The following is a 24,439-nucleotide window of genomic DNA, read 5'->3' on the forward strand; positions in this document are numbered from 1 at the left end:
CACCTCTCTGTGCTTCAGGTTTCCTATCTGCAGGATGGGAATGCCCGCCTTCCCTCACAGGACCCTCCGGGCGGATGGGCCGGTTTATTAGCTCCTGTCGGCTCTCCCCAGGCTTCACCCACGGTGTGGGTCACCCTGAGTCCCCTGCAGCTGCAGAGCCAGCTCAGGAACAACCCGTGGGAGCCTCCTCCAGGGGGAGGGCGGGTGCAGGAGGCCCAGATGGTGGGAGGAGGGGAGCGGAGGCCGAGGCGAGGCTGGGAGCCGCTGGGGGGTGGGGTGCCGGCCACCCCCGCGGGGGCCACCCACACACTCTGCCAGGGCTCTTTAGGGCTGGCGTGTCCCATGAGGGGAGCTGGTCCCTCTGTGGTCAGGAGGGAGGAGCCGAGGGCGCAGGGTGGGGAGGCCGATCCCACGGTGGAGCCTTCAGGAGGAAGTGTGTGGGCGTGGGGCAGCTGGGAAGGGGGCCTGGGAAGACGCCTCCGGGTGCTGGACGCTGGAGAAGCCCCTGAGGGCGGACAGAGCCGCACACTCCCCCTGCCCCGGGGGAGGGCCAGCCTCCCCCTCCAGCCTCCAGATTCTTCCACAGAAGGCTGGGGGCGGGGCTCGCCCCAGTTGGTGGGCCGCTCGCTTCCCAGGGAGCAGAAGTATGAAGGGGAGGGCAGGTCACAGGGCCCAGGGGACAGGAGCCAGGAGAAGGGGCCTCACCCTGAGCCTCTGTGGACCCGGCCACTGCCTCCCTATGACCCAGATGCTCAGGGCAAGGTGCTTCCTTCCAGATCCTTCTCCGTCCCTCTGTGTCTCTGTCTCTGTCACATCAGTGACTCAATCCTGAAGGCTCTGCTTTCAAATCTGTCCAGAATCTGTGTTCTCCGTCTCCTGGTCCCCACCCAGCATGTCCCCTTAGATCACTGCAGCCACCCTCACCCTGATCTTAGCTCTGGCCTTTGTCCTGACCCCACTGTTTTGTCTGATTGCACCCCTGCTCTGCTCAAGAACCCTCCGTGGCTCCCACTCACTCTGTGCAAAAGCCACAATCCTCCCCAGGCCCCCAATTCCCTGCCCAGTCCACGCCATCACCACCCACCCTCTCCTTTGATCCTCCTGCTGGCTCAGTCCCTCCAACCCTGCGGGATTCCTGCTGCAAGCTCAACCACAGGGTCTTTGCACTGCCCCCTCCCTATTTTATCTTTCTGAACACTTATCACTCGCTGACACCCGGCCGCATTTGAGCTCTTGATCTTGCTTGTTTCCTGTCGGTTGAGGGTGGGGATTTTTATCTGCTTTGTGCCCGGCTGTGTCCCCGGCTCAGAACAGAGTCTGGTACCATAGGCACTTGTTGATTCAATGAGTTGAACGGTGAAGATCCTGTCCTCGGCAGCCGCGGCCGCGACATTTTTATTGCTTTATAGAGGCGTAATTTACATAGCATGCAATTTGCCCATTAGAAGCCCACAGGGAGATGAGTTTTAGTAAATGGCCCGAGTTGTGCAGCCACACGACAATTCAGGGGCTGCGGAGACGAACCGCCCCAAAGTTCCTCATCTGCTCTTCGATGCTGCGCCTGGCTCCGGCCACTTGCTGCTCTACTTTCGGGTCTAGAGCTGACCCTTTCTGGAAGTTTCTATCAGTGGAATCTGGCGGCATGCCACACGCTCTGAGCCCCACCCCGGCCTCTGACTTGTCACTGTGACCCAGGGCTCCACCAAATGGCTAAGGCTGGCCTTGACCGTGTGTCCCCACCTCAGCCTCCGGGCCGCTGGGTGGACAGGTGTCCCCTTGTTGTAGGTTTCTGGGGTTTCCCGGTTAGGGCTGCAGTGACTCTTTGCTTGTTTCTCTTTTTCTTTTTCTCCGGTGCTGGGGATGGAGCCCAGGGCCTCGGGCCTGCTGGGCAGGTGCTGTCCCACTGGGCCGCGGGCCACCTGGGCGGCTGCTTCTTTTTTCTTGTACCTAGGATTGAATTCAGGGGCCCTGGACCCCCGAGCCACCTCCCCAGCCCTGTTTTGTAGTTTACTTAGGGACGAGGTCTCACTGAGTTGATTAAGTTCGCACTAAGTTTCTGAGGCTTTGAACCCGAGATCCTCCTGCCTCAGCCTCCCGAGCTGCTGGGATGACAGGCGTGGGCCACCGTGCCCCTGTTTCTTTTCATCGCCCGGGGGGGGGGTTTCCCTTGAGGAGGGGCCACAGTTGTGTGTCCACTCATGAGCTTGCGGATGCTCACTGTCCCCAGCTCTGGGAGATGCTGAACCATGCTGCAGGGGGCATCGGGGACACTTGGTCGCCTTCACGTCTGGATCCCGTTCTGTCTGTGTGTGGAAGGCCCTTTCTGTGGGTGTGCGGCCGACCAGCTGTTTACATTTAACATAACTGCCTATTGTTTTCCAACGCGTCTGTGCCAGGGCGCATCCCCCAGGGATGGCGGATGCTCCCCCACATCCTCACATCCTCACTCACAGGAGATGTTAGTTTTTATAACTTAACTCTTTTTTTCTTTTCTTTTCTTTGTTTCATTTTTTTTTCCTTTTCTTTTCTTCTGGTACTGGGGGTTGAACCCAGGGCGCTTTACCACTGAGCAACGTCTCCAGCCTTTTTATTTACTTTTTCTGTATTTTGAGACAGGGTCTCTCTACGTTGCGGAGGCTGGCCTCAAACTTGCGATCCTTCCGCCTCAGCCTCCCAGGTCGCTGGGACCACAGTGTGCCATGCCTGGTTTGCAAGATTCCTTTGTTTTTGTTTTCAGTATATTCTGGATTCAGGTTCCCCTTTCAGACTCAGGATGGGCAAATGTTTTGCCCTGTCCCGTGGCTTATCTTTTCATTTTCCTATGTCCTTTTGGATTCTCCGGGCCTGGAACCTGGGCCTCCCTCGTGTGGGCAGGCGCTCCTCCACTGAGCTGTGGAAATTCCAAGGGGGTCGTTGGGTTTCTGCCTGAGCAGGGCCTGGGCCTTCTCCTGCTGTGACTCCCAGGAGGACCAGGGCCTGCCTGGATCGGCCACACCAGGGCCACAAGAGCCTCGGCAAACAGGATGCACCCGCCCTCCCGGCTGCCGTCCAGCGAGGCTCCTTATCAGCCTCTCCATCCATCAACATCTCTGACCAAGCCTGGGGCCGCCACCCCGCCCGCCCCTTCCACCAGCCGGCTCGCCAGGGGCCGTGACGCCAGCCAGAAGGCCCGGCCCTGAGCCCGCTGAGTGACCAGCGCCCTGCCCCAACAGCCCCCAGCCGCCTGGAGAGGGAAAGGCAGAGTCTCCCCCGCGGCCCTGCCCAGGTGTCCCCCGCTGGGTGGAGGACGGGCCTGGTGCCTGGGCCCCTTCCTGGGTCGTGAGAAAGGCCACAAGCCCAACCCCAGGGAGAGGTAGGGACCTGGGTATAGACAGCGGGGGAAGTCCCTGGCGGGGGAGGACAGCTCACCCCAGGCCACTTCCAGCTGTTTATAAACACAAGCTCCGTCTGTAAACACCGCGGCTGCTTTTGTGGGTCTGACAATGTGTCTTCCTGTGAGCTCGGGGTCAGGTCATGTCAAGACCTTCCTCGGCCCAGAACCCTTCTCGGGGCTCACCCCACTCACAGCAGTGTCCTCCCTGTGACCCACGAGGCCCAGCATGACCTGCCCTGTCACCTCCGGCCCTCACCTCCACCTTCTCTCTCTTCCTTGGCTCCAGCCACATGGGCCTCCACACCATTCCTGGAACACACAGGGCCTAGACCAGCCTCAGGGCCTTTGCACCTGCCGGTCCCTCTGCCTGGAACATCTTTCCTCGGATAGTCTCAGCTGTCACCTCCTGAGTGAGGCCCTCCCTGATCCCCCTGTTTAAAATCTTAGCTCTCAGGGTTGGGCACGTAGCTTGGAGGTAGAGCGCCCACCTAGCACACCGAGTCTCGGGGTCTCCAGGGTCTTGCCTGCCCCCCCCCCCGCCCCTCGCCTTGTGTCTCTGTAGCTTTGCTATTCCGGGGTCCACCCAGGGTGTCAGCCTGTCGGGAAAGGGGCTGTTTCTGCCCTGTGTTCTGCCAGAACAGGGCCAGGTACACAGCAGTTGCTCAGTGAGTTTGTGAAATGAACTGCCATTTTCTCTTCCATCCCTCGTCCACCCCCATCACCAGGAGTGGTCACATGGCCCATCCCGGCCTGTGGACAGTCTACCCTTTCTGGTCACAGTGACTGCTTCCTAAGTGACGCGTAATACCAGTCTGTCCAATGACAAGGAGACTCCGGGTTGTTGTCTTATTTTCCTGGAGCTGTTGGGATTTTCTGATTCCTGTCTGCAGTTTCTGGGGCTTGCTGAGGTCACTGGGTCCCCAGGGGAAGGGGCTGGCTGAGATGGAGCTCTGCAGAAGAAAGTTTGGTTGAGCCAGGGCGATCGTTGTGAGCTCCTGGATCCAGCTGTGTCTGAAGCTGACTTACCTAAGACTTTTCCGGTACATAAACGGATACGTTATGATTTTGCCTCAAGTCCTGTGGGTTGGGATTTCCACTTGCAGCTGAAGGTGGCCCTAACCCGTCCTCTCCTCCTCTCCTCCTCCTCCCGATTCCTCCCCTCCGCCCTCTCCCTTTCTGCTCCTTCTCCCCTTCCCTGTCTCCTTTGACCCCACCACGTCCTAGCCCCAACCACCCTCGGCCCTGCCGCACAGCTGACAGGTTGTGACCTCACCTTCCCGCCAGCAGCCTCCGCCCACGCCCCCTCCCGCTGCCCCTCCGCCCTGCGCGCCTGGGCCTCGGCTCAGCGAGTGTGCTTCTCGTCTCCCCCACTAGAGGGCGGTGCGTTCCCCGCAGGCGACCTCCCTCTGGGCCGGCTGCCCACCTGGGTCCCCGGCCCGGCCTCCCCTCCGCCCTCTTCTGCCACCGCCCACCCGGGCCTCTTGCTCGCCCGCGCTGCTCGGGCTCTCTGGCTCCCTGTCCTCAAGTTTTTTCTGACTCCCCCAAGTCCTCCCTGCAGGACTTGGAAGGGTTCAACTCGCCCAGGACTCCGAGGGGCGGCTGTCGCCACCTGGGTTTTTCAGATGAAGACACGGAGCCCCAATCTGCCAGCCAGAAAGTCAACAGGGCCCTCTAGAGGGGGAGGTAACAGAGGGAGGCTGCAGAATCCGCAGAGGATGTGGTTCGGGGGAGGCAGGGAGGTCAGGGGAGGCTTCCGGAGGCTGCGAAGGCCAGGGTGGGAGCTTCTCAGACGCGCAGCCACCAGGGCGCGGTGTTCTGGAAGCGAGAGGACACGGGGAGGGGCCCTATGTTCAGGGCCCAGCAAGGGGGAGGGGAGCTCAAGGAGCCGAGGCTGCCTGACCTGCAGGCCCCCAAGATTCACATGGCTACAGCCCATGCAGAAAGTGACGGGAACAACCTGGGGGAGCTCCTGATGAGCGCCGTGTCACCTCAGTGCCACCAGGGTTTCCTCCAGGAGAAGGTTATTGTTTGCGACATCTCATTCTGGGCTCACTCTGGCCCCATTGAACAGATGAGGAAACTGAGGTTCCATCTCCCAGACCTGGAACCATCAGCCCCTGGCCCCCCAGGCCCTGCAGCCCCCCAGGCTGTGCGGGATCCTAGGAGCCCTGGGCCCATCAGTGGGGGAACCCGGGGTCCTTAAGACCATCCTCAGCCACCTCTTCCAGGAAGTCTTCCGGGCTTGCTCTGGCTGGGAACCTCTCCCTGAAGTCCACCCCCGCCTGGGTGGGATCCAGCAAATGTGTTCCCCGTGGGGATCCTGGAGGCTTGGGATCCCTCTGACCCGGCCCAGCCCACCATGCCCCATCGTGCAGGGCGATGAGAAAAAGCACAAGAAAAGAGGGGGGCGAGGAGGGGTTTCTGGAAGGAAAATATTTTGGTTCTCAGGAGGCGAGAAAATTGCCTGATTCCCAACCGATTAGGGGTAATTAACCCTTCGCAAGGCAGTAATTAAGTCTGCTGACTCTGAAGCCATAATTAGAAGTCCCAGAGGCTCCGCCCCCTCCCCACCAGCAGGGCAGCCCCTTCTGCACCAGCGGGGACAGGAGACCGCCATCTGCCCCCCTCTGGGGGCGGAGGCCTGGCCTCTGGCCCCCACCCCAAGGCAGGGACCTGCAGCGTGCAGCAGGGTGCGTGGGACCAAGTTTCCCTGCACATCGCCTGCGGGGCTGAGAGGTGCACAGGGAGCGTGAGGGCAGAGGACTGGGCAGCGGGCTGCGGTGTGGAGCTGGGGACAAGCCTTCAGGGCCCCTTCCTGGGCCAAGAGGCTCTCTAGCAGAGACCCCAGCCGTAATGGGGATGGGGATGCCAAGGACCCAGGCAGACCAGAGGCAGGATGGGGTGGTCCTGGGGCTCAGAGAGGCCAGGGCACCCTATGGTGGGGGTGCTCACCACAGCCACCCAGCTGTCAGAGGTGGGGATCCTGGGGCCTGCAGTGTCCCTTAGTGTCAAGAGGGAAGCCAGGCGTTGGGAGCTGGGTGACACCAGACCCACGGGGTGGGCCAGAGGATGAGATAGAGAACAGGCCGCGCCTGGTGGTTCACACTGTAATCCCAGCACGCTGGGGAGGCTGAGACAGGAGGATCTCAGGTTCTCAGCCAGCCTCAGCAAAAGCAACTCAGTGAGGCTCTGACTCTGAATAAAATACAAAATAGGGCTGAGGATGTGGCTTAGGGGTGGAGTGCTCCTGGGTTCAATCCCGGGTACCCCCTCTCCCAACAAAAAGATGGAGAACTGGAGCTGAGTGCCAAAGATGGGGCTCCCCTGGGTGTGGGGCTTATTCTCCTCCCCTGGGCTCTTAGGTGGTGGCCCCAGGGGCCGAGAGGGATCACATCAGGTTCCATCCCACCTCTCAGCTCAGCTCAGCTCTGGTCACCCTCATTTCCTTTCCTATCGTCCATGTTCCCTTCTGCCCCAGTGCCTTTGCATCTGCGGTGCCTTCCCCTGGAGAGCCTTCCTCCACTCTTTTAAAAATCCTTTTGTGGTGATGGGGATCTGGGGATCCAATCCAGGCCTCCTGCTTGCAAAGCAAACCCCAGTTCCACCACTGAGCTACCTCCTGCCAGCAGGTTGCTTCAGTCCTGGTATACGGAAAAAGTCACCTCCCCACAGTCCCCGCCACATCACCCGGGTCAGCCCCCTCCTATCCCATGGCTCATTCCATCCTGTTTACCTGGCTCCTCCGGGGCACTTGGCCGTCTTCTCCCAGGCTATGATTTTCAGGTAATCAGAAGGTCAGGTTTATCTGTTTTATTTCTTGCGTCTTCTGAATCGAGCAAGCACACAGTAGGCGCGCGATAAATGTCTGTGGCGTGAATAAATGGGCCGGTTCTGGCTGGGGAAAGCGGGATTTGGAGGAGACTTTCCTGGACGTGAGCTGCTTCCCAAACTCCCGGGGGCGGGGCCTGGCGCCCCAAGTGGGAGCAAAGGGGGCGGCGACCCACTTTCCCGGGCGTCGCACGCGCCTCCCGCTGGCGGCCCACAGGTGGCGCTCGTTCCCCGCGCTGCAGCGGCGGGCAGCGAAGGAGGCCGTGCAGGCGGGGGGCCCCGGGTTCAGCCCGCTCGCTGCTGGCCCCTTGCGGGGAGCCGCTGGCCCCATTGGGTGGCGAAGTCCTGGGGCCGTGCTCTGGGGGCTCAGCTGCTGGCGGGAGGCTCTTCTTCTTGGTGAAGGCTTTTGATTTCAAGTGGGAGGCTGAGAGGCGTGGGGGGGTGGACTGCGGACCGCCTTTGTACCCACGCGTGCTCCTGCTGTCCCCCCAAATTAGTCGGGCAGCCCCGAGCCTGGGGAGTGGGGAAAGCGCTTGCCCTGTGCGTGTGGGGCCTTAACCATATGGAGACTGGAGCTGCACACGGTGCCTGGTCCTCAGCGGGTCCCCAGGGCACATCTGTGCCAGAGCGAGTGGCCTAAGCCCGTTTTGCCGGTGGGGAAACTGAGGCTCAGGAAGGCGTGTGGCCGGCCCAGGTTCAGAGCCAGTAAAACGGCGAGGTTGGGTTTGGAGCCTCAATGCCTGTCTGGCTCCAGGATCAGGTTACTTTAAAAAAAAAAATTTTTTTTTAAAGCCAGGCATGGTGGCATATGCCTCTAATCCCAGCTACCGGGGAGGCTGAGGCAGGAGGATCGCAAGTTGGTGTCTAGCCTGGGCAACTCCGCTAGACCCTGTCTCAATATAAAATTTAAACGGCTGGGGGTGTAGCTCAGTGTCAGAGAACTTGCCTAGCACGTGCAGGGCTCCGCATTCAATCCCCAAGTCCTGCCAAATCAATCAATCAATTAAATGAGATGCATTTCTTAGTTACCCAGGTGAGACAGCCGTCACTCTGGGGAGCTCAAACCTGCCCTGACATTCCCTTCTCGGCCCCAAGGTGGTGGGAAGGTCGCTCTCTATCCTCCTCCTCTGCCTCCATACACATGTTGCAGGGGCCTCTGGATTTCCCAGTGGTCACTGAGCATAATGTTGTGCTCTCCGAGTCTCAATTTTCCCATCTGAAAAATGGGCTTGATGGACATTGAACCCTCTTCAGGGCGACAGTGAGGCTCCAGGCTCTGTGGGCACAGCCTGGCATACAGGTGGTGCCCAGAATGTGCAGGTCCCCTCAGGTTGTGTAAAACATAATGGTGGGAGACGCCTCGGGCTTGATCCTTCCCAATATTTCTCCAGTACAGGCCCCGGGGACACAGGTCTTGCTGCATGTCTGTGTTTGACTAATGCGACACTCAGTGTCTCCCTGGAGGCTCCGTGGACATGCTCATGGCGTACAACCCTGGGCTTCTAGAGACCAGGCCTTCCTTCTCAGCCTCCACACCCTTGGCATTGAGTTCAGGTTATTCTTCACCAACAGAGACTGTCCTGAGCCTGGGAGGGTACTGCGTGGTGTCCCGGCCTCCGCTGGCTAGATGCCGTACTACCTGTGTCCCCAGAGTTTTTACAAGCAGAAATATCTCTAGCCGTTGCCTAGGGTCCCCTGGGGGCAGAATCGCCCCTGTGGACCCCCTGGGACGCTCACAGCTGGGCCGGGGACGCGTTGGTCTTCACCTCTCTGTGCGAACCTCGAGCCTGAGCCTCGCTTGGCTTCCCAGGAGCAGATCCTGATAGAAGGAGTCCGTGGCTTCTTTGGGAAGGGGAAGGGACGTCCAGCAGGTCATGCTACGGACACCCGGGGTTGGACCCTTCTGCAGGCCCAGGGAGACGGCGACAGCGCCTGCCAGGGAGGGGGGTGGGTATGGACCATCCACTGCTTCTCTGGCCCCCCTGGGCTCCTGGGGCGTTAATCCGGGCACTTCTGGCTCCTGGCCACGTGCACTCGAGTGCTCAGGGCCCAGATGTGTTCCTGGCGGGGAGGCATGTGCGCGAGGTGCCTCTGCCCTTCTGTGCGGCTGTCCCCGGGGGATCCCTTTGGGCTCCCACCGGCTGCGTGTGCCCGTGTGTGTGCCCGTGTGTGTGCCTGTGCGTGTGCCTGTGTGTGCCCGTGTGTGTGCCCAAGTGCGTGTGCCTGTGTGTGTGCCCGTGTGTGTGCCCGAGTGCGTGTGCCTGTGTGTGTGCCCGTGTGTGTGCCCGAGTGCGTGTGCCTGTGTGTGTGCCCGTGTGCGTGTGCGCGTCTGTGTTTGTCTGTTAGAGTGTGCTTGCCTTTGTTTTCCCTTCTGCTCCGTCTCCAGGCACGTGGGGGAAACTTCTGTTTTTAATCGGGGGCCAGCGACTGGGTTGTTGATGAGCCAATGGGAAGTGGTTTTTCCGTCCCTTTTGAGAGGTCAGAGTTGGGGGTATCCCGTCCTGAAACCCTCTCAGAGGGAGCAGCCAAGCCCCGGCTGCTTCCTGGGTGCCCAGGAGGGAAATGGAGTCACTAGGAGGCTTGGCAAGGACAGCCAGAGAGAGGGAGTTGACAGGGAAGCAGCTGGGTGTCAAGTGTTTTACTTGCAAAAAAGCTTAGTGAGTCCCTACAACTAACCACCACTACGTACCCGCAAGGTGGCTTTTTTCTTTACTTTTTTTTTTTTTTTGCAGTTCTGGGGATTGAACCCAAGGGTCCTCTACCACTGACCTACATCCCCAGCCCTTTTAAATTTTATTCTGAGGCAGGGCCTGGCTAGATTGCTGAGGCTGGCCTCCAAGTGTGATCCTCCTGCCTCAGCCTCCTGAGTCACTGGGATTACAGGTGGGCACGCCGGCGGTCAGCTGTGCATAAGGAATTCTTCCCATGGACAGATGAGGAAACCCAGGATGGGGATGGGACCCAGCTTCCTTGGGAAGCCATAAGCTCCCAGCTCTCCAGGGTCCTATGCTTTGCTCCAACGGCAGGCATTGTTGAAGCCCTCCAGATCATCCCTGCCTCGGTTTCCCACCTGGTTGCGGTGAGTCCTCTGCTGCTGGCCCAGGCAGCCCAGCCCTGGAGATGTGAATGATCTGTTTCCTGGCGGGGCGCCGAGTGCCTTGTGCTTCCCTCTTGCGGCTGCCACAGGCCCAGAGGTCTGGCTGATCTGTGAACACAGATATTAATTAGCATTAATTAATAAATCCCTGCGGGGTGGGGGCAGTGCTGGCGGACACCCAGGCTCTGAAGGACCAGAAGCTGACTTGGGTGTGTGGTGAATGGCAGTCAGGGCTGGGGTCCTGGCCGGGCCGAGGGCAGGGGGCAGGTTGGCACCACATGGGAGACTTTCTGGCTCAGCCCAGGAGGCCAGGTTGCGTCCCTGGGCTTCCTGCAGCTGCGGGATGGTATCTGGACCAGAGGACACCTCGCCTCACCCAGCAGGGGATGGAGCCTTGGTCCCTGGAGGTCTCTGGCCACGCGGGCTCTGCTCCTGCTTTGGCATCTGCCTAGCCCTGGGCCGGGTGCTCTCCGCTCCCGCCTCGTACCTCATCTGTAGCATGAGGCCAGTTTCTGCCTTGCAGGGTGGTTGGGAAAATGAGTGACCCTGTGCCTTTCATGTCACCTCTACAGAGACTCCATGGAAGTCAGGGACCGGGAGTTCAAGTCTCAGCCGCCACCGGGGCCAACTCTGTCGCTTCCCAGTGGGTGTCCCTGGCATCAGTTTCTGTGTCTGTACCATAGGACGCTCGCTCCCGGAGCTCCACGGGGTTGTCACACAGATGAAATAAAAATAATGCCACACGATGCTTATAACTGTGTTGGGCTTGTCATCCGTGCACAATGGAAGGTGGCTTTAATTGGGGGGAAAGGATCTTCTGTGATTGAGCTGAAGATTAAAGGCGTGGGGTGCGGGCAGGGGGATATGCCATCCAGTAAGGGGGACCTCTCATCACATAGAGGAAATCGCACTGTATCAGTGGACGTTGCATTGGGTTTTGTCTCATCAAAAGTTATGTTCAAGTCCTGCCTGTTGGGACCTGTGAAGGTGACCCTATTTGGAAAGAGGTCTTTGTAGGGGTGCCTACTATTCTAAGCCACTCCTTTTGTGATCCTCTGTGACTTCAGCCCTGGGAAACCAGTATAGGCATGGGCACCTTTTCACAGTTGCATAGTATTCCACAGCACGTGGCTGGTTTCCTCATCCCTTACTGATGGCTCCCACCTCCATGCATGAGGGCCACTTCTTCTTACAGTCAGCCACTCTGGAGGGGACTTGACAGCAGATGGTTTGAGCATTTCATGTTTTAACACACACTGCCAAGTTGTCCCCCCCCCCCATGCTGTGCACTTTAACCCCCTCCAAACCGAGTTCCCTGAGAACGGACTCCACAGTGGGTCACAGCTGCCTGCTATAATGCTGCATTTGAGTCCAGATGCTGCTTCTTAACCCACTTCCTGGGCTTTTGAGTCCCTCTCTGAGATGTGGGTTCCCTGAACCTCAAAGGGGCTGGAAGATCCAGGTTGGGGTTGCAGTGGGAGGTGACCCCAGGAAAAGAGAAGGAGGTACAGAAGGGAAGGGGGCGAGGAAGGCTGCTTCCATGAGCCGGTTTCCACTGAGTCCTGCCCAGGGGTCTCCATGAGCCAAACGCAGCCCTCAGAGCTCCCCTCCCCATGAGGAGCCGGCACTCAGCCATCAGTCCCCTTCAGCCACTGGGCAAGGAGAGCGTTCGCTTTCTGGAACTTTCTACCCGCCCTGGCAGGAATCTAGCCGTCAGTGCCTGTCCTCAGGGGCTGTCCATTAGATGCTGTGGGGTCACAGGACTGTGTGGGGACATCGGTGCTGACCTTTTGGAAGAGGAGGCAGATGATCAGCAGAACAGGTAGGTCCGAGCGTGTGGGGAAAAGGGAAATGTGATCTGGGGAAGGCACCGACTGCGGCATTCAGTAGGTGACTAATAAGTGTCCGTGCTTCTCTGTGGTCCGCGGGAGGAGAGAGCAGGAGTGGAGGCGCGGGGCAGTGTGGGAAGGGGCGGGAGCCGCCGGTAATGGTGCGGAAAGTAATGGGCCCTTCTCTCTGGGAGGCAGCGAGACTCTAATTAGAACGAAAATGTGGTTTAATGAGGATGGAAACGCTAATTGTGCCGGGCAGCGCTGTCCCCGCAGTCCCCCGTCCCACGGGGCACCTTCTGGGGCTCCAGTGAGCTGGGACTCGCGTGTGGAGGTGGGTGAAGACTGGTGCTGGGTGGGGGGCCTCGGTCCCACCCCACAGAGTCCCCGAGACCCCGGGTAGGGAGCCGGCCTGGGCCCACAGTGGACCCAAATGACTCTGTCATTTGTCAAGTCACCTACTGTGTGCCAGGCACCGTTCTATCCCCTTGATGAGATGCTAACTTCGGTAATCCTTAGAAGGACCCCCATTTTACAGATGAAGACACTGAGGCACAGAGGAGCATGGTGAGAAAGGTGGATTGAAGTGGCCAGGAACTCCCTGCTGACCCCCTGACTCAGATTCCTGGCTGTGCCACTCATTCCTTTCAGGTCTGGTGCTATTGGAGCAGGTGGGCGTGGCTAGGTGAGATGGGCGTGGCTTGAGGGGCCTTGGGCGTGGCTTAAGGAGGCTCTGGGCGTGGCTGAGCAGCTCCCCTTACCTTCAGGAATGGAGGCATTAGGCAAAGCCGGGGTTCCCATGCCTGAGCTTTCTTGTCCTGAAAAGTTCTTCAGGGTTCTTGAGGTGTTGGTCTGCGTGAGACTGAGGTTTATAAGCCCTCAGGGTCTCCGCTTTGCCTTCTTGAGGTACTGCAAAGAAAACACAGCCTGCAGAGAATTCTTTGTCAGAACAGAAACATTCACTGGGGTCAAGTGGGCAGTAAAAATAGATTTTCTGAACTTTCAAAAGGGGTCCCAGATCAAAGGAGATTAGATTGTTTACCACCTATGTAGCAGACAATGGGTGAGGAGCCTTAATATACCAAGAGCACTTTGAATCAATAAGAAAAAGACAAACATCTCAAGTGTGAAATTGACACAGGAGATGAATAGAGGGTTCACCAAGGAATGATAAAAAGTCAATAGACTTCTGCAAAGATGCTGTCTGACCATTTTTCAGCTAAAGAATTGTTTTTTCTTTTTTGGTACCAGGTATTGAACCAGGGCCTCTTAACCACTGAGCCACATCCTCAGCCCTTTTTAAAAAACTTTGTATTTAGAGACAAGGTGTCGCTAAGTTTCTTAGGGCCTCACTAAGTTGCTGAGGCTGGCTTTGAATTTGCGATCCTCCTGCCTCAGCCTCCTGAGGCTTCAGGTACAGGCCTGCACCACCACCATGCCCAGCTGAAGACCCCCTTTTACTTGATCTCCTAGTGGTGTGTGAAGTTCTGGGATGTGCCCTTCAGCACAGCCGTGGGAGTGTACCCTGATACAAGTTTCCTGGGGGGCAACCTAGATATCACCATTAAACATTTTCAGTGTGTGAACTTCTGAGCCAGTAAGTTCACCTGCAGGAATTTATTTCAGGGAGACAATCTGTCAAGTGTATAGAGAGCTACAAAGAGTCAGGCGGGTGGTTAAGAGCCCCCGAGTCCGACAACTAGAGTTCATCTGGTCCCCACCACCTTGGAGCTGTGTGGCTTTGTCACATGACTTCGTTTCTTGGGGACCTGATTCTCCCACCGGTACAAGGGGCCTCTCTTGAGGACACCAGGAGGGTACTGTATGTGGAATGCTTAGTTACTTCCTGACAAGCACAGAGTAGGTGCTTGTTCTTGTCACCGTCATTATGAAAGTAAGCTTGAAATAAAGGAAGGGCATGGGCCTGGGGGGCTGGCCAAATGCACAATAGAAAATGCACCCATTGAACCTGCATGGGGGGCGGGGCTCAGGGGGAGAGAGAGCTGGCCCAGCAGGCACCAGGCGGGTTCATCCCCAGCACCGCGACACCAACCCCCCAAAGCAAAAACCGCGTGACCTCTGCAGGGCAGTAATTGGGCAAAGCAAGAAGAAAACGGGTCGCAAACATCACAGGGAGCCACCACCTATTCAAGCATTTTGGTCCCGCGTTAGGGAATTTTTCACGTTGCAGCGGCGTCCACCGGGATTTGGGGTGGAGACGGTTTCCCGAAGGCGGAGGCTTCTCCTGCGGTGGGTCCCCACGTCTCTCTGCCTTTCTTTCTTCTGCTGCGAAGGGCGGCGGGTCCAAAGTGGCCTATTCTCCTCTCCAGGTTCTGATGCTGCAACCCGAGCCCGGGGAACGGGGGTCGGAGAACGGGGGTCCGCTACCGGGGGTCGGCTACCAGGGGTTGGGTAATGGGGGTCGGGTACTGGGGGTGGTCTCCACGGGTGGCTAAGAGACAGGCGGGTGCTGCCTGCCCTCTGGCTTGGTTTCACCCCATTATTGGGGTGCAGCATAAACGGGTGAGCGGGGTGTCCCATGTGCACGTGCGTGTGCTCGTGTGCCCAGGCTGAGTGGCGGGCCTTGGCCTCAGACCCTGGGGGCCACTCTTAGGGGGTGTCCGGGACTCACCCCTCACGGTGAAGGTGTGGTTTCTTTTTGCGCTGGGCCCAGGGCCTCTCCCCTGGCGATATTCCCGTGGGATATCTTAGAAAGTCCAAGTGATGGGAAAGGCATCGGAACCAGCCGCCAGGGGGTCCGTTTCCTTTCCTGTCTTTCTTCCTTCTTGGCACAGGGGATTGGGTCCCGAGGCCCTCTACCCTGAGCTACGGCCTTTTGATTTTTTTAGGACAGGGTCTTGCTAAGTTCCTGAGGCTGGTCTTGAACTCGCCATCCTCCTGCCTCCCTTGCCTTCTTCGCTCCTTTGTGGGCTGGGATGTGACTCGAGGCCTTGGGCAGCTAGGCAAGTGCACTACCTGGAGCTCCGTCCCAACCCAAAGCATCAAGTGCTATTTTCTTTTTTTAATTTAATTTATTTTGGTGCCAGGAATTAAACCAAAATTAATCAGTGGCACTTAACCACTGAGCCACATCTCCAGCCTGCTGTTATATATATATATATATATATATATATATAATTTAGATACAGGGTCTCACTGAGTTACTTAGCACCTCACTGTTGCTGAGGCTGGCTTTGAACTTGTGACCCTCCTGCCTCAGCCTCCCAAGCTGCTGGGATTATAGGTATGCGTCACGGCACCGGCCAAGCATCAAGGTTTTTTTAGATCTGACTCCAACTTCTGGGACTGAAGCTCTCTCCTCCACTCAATCCTGGTGCACATTTTTGTGTGTTTGTGCAGTTAATGTGTCTGCATGCATGGGTGCACAGGCACGTGTGTGTCCCTGGGTGTGAACACACTGTGTCTGCATGGTTCCGTGTGCAACATTGTGTAGGTATGGATGCAAACACCTGTGTGTATGCATTCCTCTCCACGCACCAAGCCTAGGCAGGTGTGTGCGCGTGTGCCACATGCACAGAGAAGCGTCCAGAAAGACAACCTTAGACCATTCATTGCACTTCCTTCCAGGAGGGGAGAACTCAGGTATCCGCCTCTCTTCTCTGTGTTTATCCTAGCTCTAGGGTCTGAATATTTATGTCCCCCAAATTTATTTATTTCTTTTTGTACTGGGGGTGAGTCCCACGGCTTCATGCACTGAGCTACGTCCCCAGCCCCTTCCTAAAATGTGTATGTTTAAGCCTAATCCCTAATGCAATAAGATTAGGAAGTGGAGTCTTTGGGGATGGTTAGGTGGTGAGGTTTTGCCTTCAGAAATAAGACTGGTCTTTCTTTCTTTCTTTCTTTCTTTCTTTGCAGTGCAGGGGGTGGAACCCAGGGGGGTTCACACAGGCTAGGCAAGTGCTCTACCACTGAGCCACGCCCCCAGCCCCCCATTAGTACTCATGCCAGAGACCCCAGAGCGTGCAGTGAGATCTGGGACTTCCCAGTCTCCAGAACCGTGAGCCACTACCCTCTGCTATTTGTAAGTCGCCCCACCTATGGTAAGTTGTTTTAGCAGCCTGAGAGGACAGAGACACCTGGCACGTCCCATCTTGTGACCAGGAAAAAAAAAAAATAACAAGAATGCCATTTTCACTGTGGAAAGAAGGTTTTAGGTCAGAGTGTCCTTCAAGGAGAGGACCAGGAAAGTCCTCAAGTCCACTGATGGTCAGAAATGGCCAGAGTTTGCTGAGCGTTTCTCTGGGGACAGGGAACCGTGCTGAACGTTTTCCATGCAGATGTCTTTGTTCTCTGTCCACAACTGTATCCGCCACAGCACGTGGATGGTTCTGAATGAGTTTTTGTTGAAAGAATGAGTGAGCGCATAAAGGAATGAGCCACCATCTCAGGAGCTGGGATGGCTGCGGTTGACTGGTGTTGGTTTTTTTTTTTTTGTACCAGGGATTTTTTTTTTTTTTAAAGAGAGGGGGGAGAGAGAGAGAGAGAGAGAGAGAGAGAGAGAGAGAGAGAGAGAGAGAATTTTAATATTTATTTTTTAGTTTTCGGCGGACACAACATCTTTGTTTGTATGTGGTGCTGAGGATCGAACCCGGGCCGCACGCATGCCAGGCGAGCGCGCTACCGCTTGAGCCACATCCCCAGCCCCTGTACCAGGGATTGAACCCAGGGGCACTCCATCACTGAGCCACACCCCCAGCCCTGTCTCATTTAGAGACAGGGTCTCACTGTGTTGCTTAGTGCCTCACTTTTGCTGAGGCTGGCTTTGAACTCGAGATCCTCCTGCCTCAGCCTCCAGAGCCACTGGAATTACAGGCGTGCACCACTGCGCCCCGCCTATGGTTGACTTTTTCCTCTGCTTCCCCCTCCCCCATGCCTTTCCTGATGGTCCTCAAGTGTCAACTCCTTGTTATTTAAACGGCAGCTTACCCTCACCTCCTCCAGGAAGCCCTCCATTGGCACCAGCCCATCACCCCATTTCAGTTCTGCCAAGAGCCTGCTTCTTGTTTCTTCACTCATCTCCCCGCTGAGGACAGGGCTCGCCTTTTGTATCCACCCTGCACATGCAGCACCTGGCCCATAGTAGGTGCTCAATAAACATTTATAGAGCGTGTGAATGATACCTGCACCCCCACTGCACATGAGGAGATTGAAGCTCCCAGGCTCAGAGTCACCTTTCAAGGTCATAGTGTGTTTTCAGGTGGTGGCACAGGATTTGAACCCTGGCTCTTTCTGCCACAGCCTACGTGCTCTTCCCCAGCTGATGACAGGAACTGAGTGATGCTCAAGTCCACTCCCTGGAGGGGAGGCTCTGGGGAGGCTGGAAACAATAGCTTCAGTTTGTTGAGTACCTACTGTATGCACCAGAGGGGCACCAAGGCAGTGCCCTGTGCCAGGATCCTACAGCTCACACATGGGACATGGTCTGTATAGTGGAGTAAACTGTAGCCCCCAAAATGATGTGTCCAAGTCCCAATCCCTGGGACCTGTAAATATGACCTTATCTGAAGACAGGATCCCTGGGGAGGATATTGAGATGAGATCATCCTGGAGCGTGTGGGTACTAAATCCAATGACAAATGTCCTTATAAGAGACAGAAGAGGAGAAAACAGACCCTTACAGAAGAGAAGGCTGTGTGAAGACAGGGACAGCCACTGCAGTGTGGCAGGACCAAGCCAATAACTGCCTGGAGTCCCAGAAGCTGGAAGAGGAAGGAATAGATTCTCCTCCCATGGAGGGAGTACAGCCCTACCAACACCTTCTCCAGAACTTCGAGAGAAGCTGGGCATGGAGGTGCACACCTGTAATCTCAGCAACTCAGGAGGCTGAGGCAGGAGGATTGGAGGGTTGAGGCCAGCTTGAGCAATTTATCGAGACCTAATCTCTAAAAAAAAAGGGGGGGGGGCTGAGGATGTAGCTCTTTCAGCACTGCATGAAAAAGAAAAACCTGAGAGAATAAGTCTCTGTTGCTTTAAGCTTCCCAGTTTATGGTCCTTTGTTACAGCAGCTTCAGGAACTCATACAATCTATTTACTACATTGTCTCATAAGTGTTGTCAAATGTACAGAAAGGTTGAAAGAACTGGCCAGTGAGAAACGCAGTCTTAGTCTGTTTTCTTTTCTTTCTTCTCTCCGTCCCAACCTTTTTTGGTGGTGCTGGGGTGGAACCCAGGGCCTTGCGCATGCCAGGCAGGTGCTCCACCCCTCGGCCACATCCCCAGCCCTGGAACCAAAAAAGTTTCCATCACCTGCAATATCTTCGTGCTTGAAGCTAAGTGCTGTTCTAAAACAGTCGAAGTGTTAAAGAAAAATTAAAATGTTTCTGAAGTAAAGTTTGCAGTAAGCTAAGGTTAATGAACTCATTTTGTTTTGGTGCTGGGGATGGAACCTAGGGCTTTGCTCATGCTAAGCACGTGCTCTGTCCCTGAGCTACACCCTCGGCCAGCTAAGATTAATTTATTCTCAAAGAAAAATATTTTTTAAATATTTCAATGTAGCCTGAATGTATAAACAGCATTCATAAAGTCTATGGTAGAACGCCCTTGGCCTTCACGTTCAGATGCCACACTGACTCACCCAGAGCACATTCTGGAAAATGCCCTATACATGTGTGTGATTTTTTTTATCTTTTTGGGAGGGTAGAGGGTACCAGGGATTGAACTCAGGGGCCCTCGACCACTGAGCCACATCCCCAGCCCTATTTTGTATTTTATTTAGCGACAGGGTCTCACTGAGTTGCTGTGGCTGAGGCTGGCTTTGAACTGGAGATCCTCCTGCCTCAGCCTCCTGAACCCGCACAGCTGGGGTTACAAGTGGAGTGCCACCGCACCCTGTGGTTTTTTCTTTTATATAATATTTTATTGTATGTTTCAGTGTTCAGCTATGTTGAGAGACATGAATATCTGTCACGGTGTCACCTGCAGTATTCAGTACAGCTGTCTAGGGGGTGTGGGGAGGAGCCTGGGTGTGGAGCAGGCTGGACCCCACAGGGGTGTGCTCAGTACTGGCTGAAATTGCCTCAGGGATGATCAGTGTCCCCTGAACACAGGACAAATGGACACAGGTTGGTGCACACCTGCCATCCCTGCTCCTGGGGAGGCTGAGGCAGGAGGATTATAAGTTCAAGGCCAGCCTGAGCAATTTAGCAAGCTCCTGTCTCAAAGCAAAGTCAAACAACCCAGTAAAAGGGGCGAGTGCGTCAGGCGCCCGGGAAGTGGCCCAGTGGAGCACCAGCCTAGGGCCCAGGTCCTGCCCCGCACAGCCCGGGCCACCGCTGTCCTGCCCGGTGCCCCTGCAGCTTCAGGGACCACGGGATCTCGGTCAGCTGGGACTAGAGGAGGGGGGACTTGCAGGGAGAGGGACAGGAGCCAGGCGCGGGGGCTGCAGCGCAGGCTCCACCGGCTCGGGTCCCCTCCGGGGCTGGGCTGGCGGGAAGGGGCCGGGCTGCCCGGCAGGCGGGACGGAGCCCGGGTGTCTGCTATCAACCGCAGGGGCCTGGACGGCGTGGGAAAGCTTTCAGATCCACCTGCCTGTCCCCGCACCCGCCCTGCGCAGGGCGGAGGGCCCGCGTCCCCTCCTCTCACCCCTGTCCACTCAGACCCTGGACACAGCCGCGTGGCTGCTCACCTGGCCACCGCCTGCTGCTGGATCACTGTCCCTGGACCGTTCAGGGACCGGTCACTGCCGGGTAAGTCCCAGCCCGAAGGCGAGGGGTACGCACTGGCCCTGCCCCACTAAGGCAGGGGACAGCCTCCCCTCCCCCCTCCCTACCACCGCCTTAGAGGAGTGGCCATCCTTGGGGCGGGGGCATGTGGTCAGGACCCCCAGGGGACGCCTGAACCTGCACAAGGAATTGAACCACATACAGCCTGTCGTTTTCTGTACATTCATGACTCTGATAAAGTGTCCCTGAGGGGGAGCGTAGCTCAGTGGGAGAAGACTTGCCCTCCATCACCAGGCCCTGGGTTCCATCCCCAGCCCGGAAAAGCAGTTTAATTTATCAGTCAGGCACTTAGAGGCTCACAACAATACATTGTAATAAAATAACAACATATTGTAACAAAGCACAAAATTAGTCTTTCTCAAAATACCTTATTATACTGTACCCACTTTTCCTTTTCTTGCAGTGATGGGAGGTGATACAATGTCTATGTGGTAAGAGGAAGTGGAATGGAGGATACAGGGGTTTGTGGTGCAGCATTAGGCTACTCCATAAGGGCTTCCGGATCACAAGCACCGTGATAAGGCCACAGTCCAATCTGATCACCGAGATAAGTACTGTGTGACTAATGGGAGGGTGGCATATACAGTGTGGACACTCTGGACAAAAGGAGGATTCACAGTCCAGAGAGGATGAAGTAAGATGATGTGAGAATGGCATGCAACTTAAACCATATGAATCGCTTTTTTCTAGAACTTTCCATTTAATATTTTCAGACTGCTAATGATCTGTGAATCTGTGGAAAGTGAACCCTCAGGTAAGGGGGAACTACTTCATTCCAGTGTCCATCACACTAGGTTGGTTTAGCCTTTGGGAAAATCTCCCACAAATACCATCACAGCGTGGCCCTTTTGATCGTCGTATTTCACTCAGCGTCGTGCATTCTGAGATTTATCTCTGGTGCATGAACCGGTCATTCGTTCCTCTTTGTTGCCGAGGAGTATCCCATGGCGTAGATGGGACTACACTGGTTTATCGGTTTCCCTGTCGACATTTGGATTGTTTCCGTTCTCTGGCAACAATAAATAAACCTGCTGTGAGTGTTTACCAAAGAGCCTGCGTGGACCAGTTTCCACTTCTCCTGGGTGGACGCTCATCAAGGGACTTGGAGAGAGGTGGGGCAGGCGCGCACCTTTACCGACGCCCCTCACCCTGTGGTGGGGATGTGTCCTGATAAACCTGCTGTAGGCGGGAAATGTCTGAAGTCCAAGCTGGGCCAGGGGCTCCCGCCTGTGGTCCAGCCACCAGGAGGATGAGGCAGGAGGGTTGCTTTAACCCAGGAGTTCAAGGCCAGTCGGAGCAACGTAGTGAAACTCTGTCTCAGAAAAAGAAAAGAAGAAGAAGAGGAGGAGGAAGAAGAGGAGGAAGAGGAGAAGAGGAAGAGAACAAGAGGAGGAGGAGGAAGGGGAAGGGGAAGGGAAAAGAGTAAGAAAGGGAAAAAACTGTAAATGCATTTACTCTTCCTAACCTCCTTACACTCCAGCTTCAACCACAAGCACACTGTGGCTGTCCGTGTTTCCTTTCTGACCCCTGTGGTCAGTTGAGCCACAGCTTTTGCCTCTACCCAACACCACAATAGAGCATCATACTAAATATTGCTGGCAGTGGAAAAGAACCAAATTCAAAATTCCAAGTATGGTTTCTACTGAAGGTGCCTCCCTTTTGCACCTTCATAAATCAAAAAAAAAATCATAAGTCAAATGCTTATAAGTTAGAAACTTTCTGTATTTTAAAAATGGGCAAACTGTTTCCCCAAGCGATTCTACCATTCTTTTGTGCCAGCTGACAGTGTAAAGTTCCAGTTCCTCCACATCTCGTCAACACTTGTTATTGTCAGCCTCTGGTTTTAGCCACGTTGGTGGTCGTGGTCCAGACCACTGGTGTCATCTCATCCTTGACCCTCTGCTTCTGCCCTGCCCTTTACAGTTTATATCTTCCCTCAGAAACCACACATAGATGTTTTGTCTTGAGCACTTCCCTTTTTAATTACAGAAAGTATCCACTGACACGCAAAGTAGAGAAAACAGTGTAAGAACCCCACGTAGTCCCATTGCCCAGCTTTGAGGACCAGCCACATTCTGCCCATCTTGTTTAAAAATAATGCAGTGTTATAAGGCAAATTCAAGGTACCCTATTATTTCATTAGGTATCATAGGAATCGTTTTCTTTATAAATCAGATGGCATTGGGCGTTGGCTTCGAATGCACAATTGTTCAGTGGTTTCTCATAGTTTTAGAAAAAATTTCAGAGGACTTACCATTGCCTCAGGAGGTGTTTCTGACTTCCTGTCTACCCCTTCCCCTTCCCTAGTCCCTGTTTTAGCCACATTGTCCTCCTTCTTGCCTGACCATACACTGAACTTGTTCCTGCCCCAGGGCCTTTGCATTTGCTGATTCCTCTGCCTGGAATGCTTTTTCCTGTGACAGGCAACATCAAAGGAGGTCTCCAGCAGTCCTGCCTCCCAGTCTTCATGCCCTTGCCTAATCTCTTTCCCTGCATGAGCGACCCTTCCTAGGTGTGGGCAGGTTCTAACAAGGGACTTCTAACCACTATTACAGGCCCAAACAAGGGAAGGTCACCTCTAAGATCAGTTTGTAACAGACTGTGACTTCTGTCCCCGGATTCTTTGCCTCTTGCTAGCACTCTCTCCTGCCCTCTCACTTGGTTTTCTGATGGAGCCATTGGCCATGTTCTGAGGTGCTCTGTGGAGAGGCCCCAGTGGCAGAGAACCAAGAATCACCTTCAGCCATGCCAGAACCTTGAGACTTCTGTGACCCCAGCAGATGCCCTGAGTAGACCCTCGTGAGAGATCCTAAGCAGCATCCAGATGCCTGACCCATAGACACTGTGAGAAAAACCCATGTTCTTGGTTTAAATCACTAGATTTGTGGGTGGGGGGAATTTGTTATGCAGCAATAGCTAACTAATACGCCTTCCCCCACTTCCTTCAGCTCTTTGCTCAACAGTCATCTTTCTGGGGGCCTTCCTGTAACCCCCATCCTCAGCCATCCCCTTTCCTCTCTGTTGCTTTGTTTTTCATATCACCTCGTTTTCTTTTTTGTGGGTTTGGGGATGGAACCCCACGTGCCCTACCACTGAGCTACACCCCTGCACCTTTTGAGACAGGGTCTGGATACATCGCTGAGGCTCTCTCACTAAGTCGCCCCGGCTGGCCTCAAACTTGGGGTCCTCCTGCCTCAGCCTCCTGAGCTGCTGGGATTCCACGCGTGCACCAACGTGCCTGGCTGTCGCCCTCTTTCTCCCCTTTGTGTGTTTTCCGGTGCTTTCTCCCCAGTCTTCAGACGCTGCTGGGCCTCTCTGAATGCAAAGATACACCTCCCGGGCTCTCCTGTCCCCAGGAAGTGAGAGTCGGTGACAAGCTTCAGGTTTTGCCTGGAGGGAGGTCCCAGTTGGCCTTGTCACCCTTGGCCTGAGCTGTGTGCATGCTGTGTCTGTCCCCCTTTGCCCCGTGTCATATCTGGTGGCTTTTGCCTCTCCCTCACCTCTCAGGAGTCTTCCAGGGTCAGGAAATGTCTCTCCTGCCCAAATATGGACCCAGAAGACCCCACCCACGTCCACCGAGGCTGGGCTTGGCCCCACCCCCTGGGCCTCCCTCTGGCCAGCCCCAGATTGACAGGCAGGGGTCAGAGGGGGAGGTGACCAACTCTGGGGACGCTGCCCTCCATGAAGTAACTTTTGCGGGTCTCTGTGGGGCTTGCCCTCAAACCTCATCCACACACAGTTTAGCAGTGGCTCAGGGACCAGGAGACCTGCTCCAGTCTTTCATGTGGGTGGATGGAGAGACCCAGCCGTGCTCAGGCGGGGTCTGTGTGCCCCAAACCCTGTGTCCTCGGGGACTCACACGGGCAGTGTGCTGGATGTCCCTCCACCCACCCTATTGTGGACGGAGTTGAACCCCCTCTGAATGCATATGTTGACACCCTGACCCCAAATGTGACTGTGTTTGGAGAAGGAGACTTTAAGGTGATGATAGAAATTAAATGAAGTCATCAGGGTGGGGCCCTAATTCAACAGAACTTGTGTTCCTTTAAGAGGAGGAGACACCAAAGGCCATCTCTCCCTCCCCGTCCTCTCCCCCCTCTCTGCGTGTACCCAGAGGAAAAGCACCTGAAGACACCGCAAGAAGGCAGCCATCTGCAAGCCAGGAAAAAGAGCCCTCGTCCGCACCTTGATCTTGGACTTCAGCCTCCAGAACTGTGAGGAAGATAGATTTCTGTTTTTCGGCCACCTGGTTCATGACATTTTCTGGGGCCAGTCTGTGGGGTTGAATTTTATGCATCCGCTAGACTGGGCTAAGGGGTGCCCAGATAGCTGGTGGGAGGTGATTTCCAAGGACGTCAGTGAGGGCATTTCTGGAGAAGATTAGCATCAATCCGCAGACTGAGTGATGCAGAGCCACCCTCCCCACGGGGTGACATCCTCCCATCCACAGAGGGCCTGAGGAGAACCCCAAGGTGAGTTTCTTCCCCTTGCTTGAGCTGGGCCGTCTGTCTTCTCCTGCCCTCGACACCCACGCTTCTGGCTCTTGGGCCTTTGGACTCAGACTGGGACTT

The 24,439-nt window shown here is 55.7% G+C and overlaps 1 long non-coding RNA gene across 1 annotated transcript; it reads right to left on the minus strand.

The window, feature by feature from the left end:
- Positions 1 to 1,363: 1,363 nt before the first annotated feature.
- LOC114107864 (uncharacterized) lies at positions 1,364 to 4,487 on the minus strand. The gene is made up of 3 exons (XR_003585372.2): positions 4,400 to 4,487; positions 4,182 to 4,323; positions 1,364 to 2,890 (listed from the first exon to the last, which is right to left on the minus strand). It is a non-coding gene; the product is annotated as an uncharacterized lncRNA (long non-coding RNA).
- Positions 4,488 to 24,439: the final 19,952 nt, after the last annotated feature.

This window comes from Marmota flaviventris, chromosome 1 (assembly GCF_047511675.1).
Source record: "Marmota flaviventris isolate mMarFla1 chromosome 1, mMarFla1.hap1, whole genome shotgun sequence".
NCBI lineage: Eukaryota > Metazoa > Chordata > Mammalia > Rodentia > Sciuridae > Marmota > Marmota flaviventris.